Raw genomic sequence first — 3,903 nt, 5'->3', positions numbered from 1 at the left:
AAAACTCTAACCTCAATGCTCAGCTCAGCCTTTACTTACGGGATTAATTATTCGTCAAAAACAATATCAAATGGCTAGAAGCACAAAGGCTGGAAGAATTGCAAGGCTTTTAAAGCAAACATGAGTTTAACATTTTTTTTATTAGTCATTTGCTCTGGTCAAAACTGTTATGTGGCAATATTCAGTAGACTCTAAATTCCTCTCTTCATCTAGCCGGATTGATTTGCGTTTTCCCATCAGCTGTTTGTTTTTCAATAGAATACCTACAAGTATGGAAGCAGGCCATTTGGCCCATCAAGTCCACACCAACTCTCCAAAGTGCACCCCACCTAGACCCAACCCCCTATCCTATATTTCCCATGACTAACACCCAGCCTGCACATCCCGAGACACTATGGGCAAATAAGCTAGCACAGCCAATCCACCCTAACCTGCACATCTTTGGCCTGTGAGAGGAAACTGGAGCACCCGGAGGAAACCCACGCAGACACAGGGAGAACGTGCAAACTTCACACAGACAGTCGCCCGAGAGTGGATTAGAACCTGGGTCTCTGGTGCTGTGAGACAGCAGTGCTAACCACTGAGCCACCGTGCTTTTTTCTTCTCAACTAGAAGTCTCCTGAAAGCAGGCCACTGTCTAAATCTTATCTGTTTTCTGATTCTTGCTTTTGTGGCTCATACTCTTTTCTGATTAACTTCTTTGTTTGTAAGGAACCGGTAACCAGACTACCCCGACGCCTCCACACAGTTCCATTTACAAGTCACATTGCTGACTCATTTGTTAAAATCATCACAAATCTGTGAAGCAAATGTGACAAGAAAACTTGTGCAATAGAATGCATAACAGGGATCCAGCACAAATGTGGTAAATTAACCCATTCTTGATGTGAAGGACCTGAGGTAATGATTTATGGAACATTTCACCCAAAGAAAAGGCCACTTGATCCACCAAGTCCAATCCAAGGTCTTCTCCATATGGACCAAGGAATCATAGAATCCTAACAGTGCAGAAAGAGGCCATTTGGCCCATCAAGTCCACACTGACCCTAAGAAGAGTATCCCACCCAGACCCAGCCCCCACTCCCATCCCTGTAACCCCACATTTTACCATGGTTAATCCATGTAGTCTACACATCCCTGAGCGCTATGGGCAGTTTAGCACAGCCAATCCACTTAACCTGCACATCTCTAGACTGTAGGAGGAAATCCACATAGACATGGGGATGAGCATGCAAACTCCACACAGAGAGTCACCCAAGGCTGGAATCAAACAGCAGCACAGCTAACCACTGAACCATCATGCCACTTTATTTTTACCTTTTTTTAAACCATTTCCTTCCTTGATTCCTGCTGAACCTGCATGCTTACATTCAGCAACTGGTGAGCAAGGACATCCAGGTTTCGTTGCCCCTCCACCTTCCCCAATCTTTTCCATTCAGATAATAACCTGCTTCTGTTTTCCCAACCAAACTGGATAACCTCACATTCATCCATATAATACTTCAGCTGCTGGCCATGTGCCCACTGAGTGCTCTCATTGTTGAATGTGCATCTGTTAACATAATGTTCCGGAAATGTTTAGATAACATCATGAATCAACCTCTAGTGGCTTGACAAACTTACATGTGAACTCACCAAGGCTCCTTAGGAGCATTGTTCGATCTTGTGAACTCTACCACCCAGTAGGAAATGTGCAGCAGATACATGGCAGCAGCATCACCTGCAAGTGCCCCCTTAATCCACACACCCTCCCGATTTGAAGCACCGTTACTTCATTGGCATTAGGTCAAGATCCTGGAGCTCCCTGCCTAACAGCCCTGTGGATGTACCTCTACCATAAAAGCTGCAGCAGTTTTACCTCATCACCAACTTCTCAAGAGAAACTAGGGCTAGGCAATAAATGTGATGCCTACATCCAGTGAATCAATAAATAAGAAAGTGATTTAATGCCTTGAAGCCTAGATCTTTTACAATACATTCTGAATTAATAAATTATGAATTGCAATTAAAAGTACCCCATTTTAAATAGACAGCAAGTTGAACAAGTTAATTGAAGGTGCTTCTACTGATATTACACTGTAAAATCCATATTGCAATGACATGGGATTGGATTTTACCAAATAGTGCCAAATTGCAGTACTCTACTCAGTACATCATTGATATACATCATTGTCTTCAATCCTTCTTTGTATCTATCAGCTCAATTTCCTAATTTCACCAAGGATAAAACTGCATAGTCCATTTCCAGGTACACCACCACATGTAGTTCAGAGTAAGGTCCAAATTGTAGTTTTAACAGAGGACGGGGAGAGCCACACAAAGGATATGGTTTGAGGGGTGGGCAGGTTTTAAAAAAATGCGTCCATGCGCCTCCATTTCTAAAAACCAAAAGAACTGTAGATGCTGTACACCAGGAACAAAACAAAGTTGCTGGAAAAGCTCAGCAAGTCTGGCAGCATCTGTGAAGGAAAGAAAAAGTTAACGTTTTGGGTCCAGTTCTGACGAAAGGTCACCGGACCCGAAACGTTAACTCTTTTCTGTTCCTTCACAGATGCTGCCAGACCTGCTGAGCTTTTCCAGCATCTTTGTTTTTGTGCTTCCATTTCTAAACTGCCTTCTGGCTTTAGCCTGCATTTCACGGGGTTTGGGAAAGCCAGCTGCAAGTTTGCTACTTGCTCGTAGACTCCGCAACTGAATCTTTAAGGTCTTGTGGCATACAATGGGTGGCACTGAAACTCTGGGTTTGAACCTCACCCCAGAATTTGATAGTCAAGAAAGATAAGTTCATGCATAATTGAACAGGTTGATTTTTAACTTGCAAGATGACAGGCATGGGAGAAATTCCTGGTCAGCCAAGTCCCTACCATCACTATCCAAAGTTCCAGTCTACAACAGAGATTGGAACAATGCACAGGTTGCTGCTATTTCTGCACATCATTGGTCAGTTTTGTCTGACCGAGCCTCTGCAGCAACTGATCACCACGACAAGTCTTCCCCCTCCAACAAGGAGCCTATCAAACCGAGTTTCCGGGCAGGAAATCTGGTGGAAACAAAACAGCCTCGGCATGGTGGGAAGCCTGGATATCCAGGTTTCCAGCACAACGCCTCCCAAAGCTCGGAAGAACGCTCCATCGAGATCATGGCCCACGTGACTGAGCGTTGAAGTCATGAACAAAAACCGACACAGTCCAGAAAAAATCAACAATGCTTTTAAAAGGTTAAATTGTGGAGTTTTTGGCAAGTTAATCTTGCATATCCTTTACATGCCTGTTTATGGATTCATGTTTGCAGATTCTTGTTATTCTAATGTCTTTTCATTGCCTCCCTGTTTTAAAAAATATCTACCACTGTCCTTCTCTTCCTGATATTGAATAAAAATCTTAACTTTTCCTCCCATCTTTATTTGTGTTCTGCTTAGGAACATTACTGCAAGTTTTGACAGAAGATTTATTTTCAATATATTACTTCTTTTTCTCCTTACAAAATGACTGCATATTTGCAGCATTCCCATTTTAAACATTCATTACTTTGTATGAGAATTGTAGAGTTTTATAACCACTTCCAGAACCTTGCCAAATCTTGGCTTAAGCAACCAGCTGAACTGTCAAAAGTTCATTTAATTCTAGGTTTGGGATCGCATTGGGGAATTCCATAAAATTCAGAAAGGAGTTTGGCACTGTTTCCAGAGGAGTTTTCAAACTTCCAGTTCTCAGTCAATGCCACAGCCATAATGGGGAATTTTGCAACCTTTTAATGAAGGCAGACAGAGTGAAAGTTTACAGATTGTTCTCAGAGTAGATTGATTTATGACTCTATAATGAAATCTGGCTCTATGCCAAGCTGTAGATGAGCTGATTTTGAGGAAATCACGTGATGACCCACCCAATATGTTCAACTATCCCA

The sequence above is a fragment of the Rhincodon typus genome, chromosome 34, assembly GCF_021869965.1.
Source record: "Rhincodon typus isolate 14 chromosome 34, sRhiTyp1.1, whole genome shotgun sequence".
NCBI lineage: Eukaryota > Metazoa > Chordata > Chondrichthyes > Orectolobiformes > Rhincodontidae > Rhincodon > Rhincodon typus.
The sequence above is the reverse complement of the archived record's forward strand: the minus strand, read 5'-3'. Positions refer to the sequence as shown.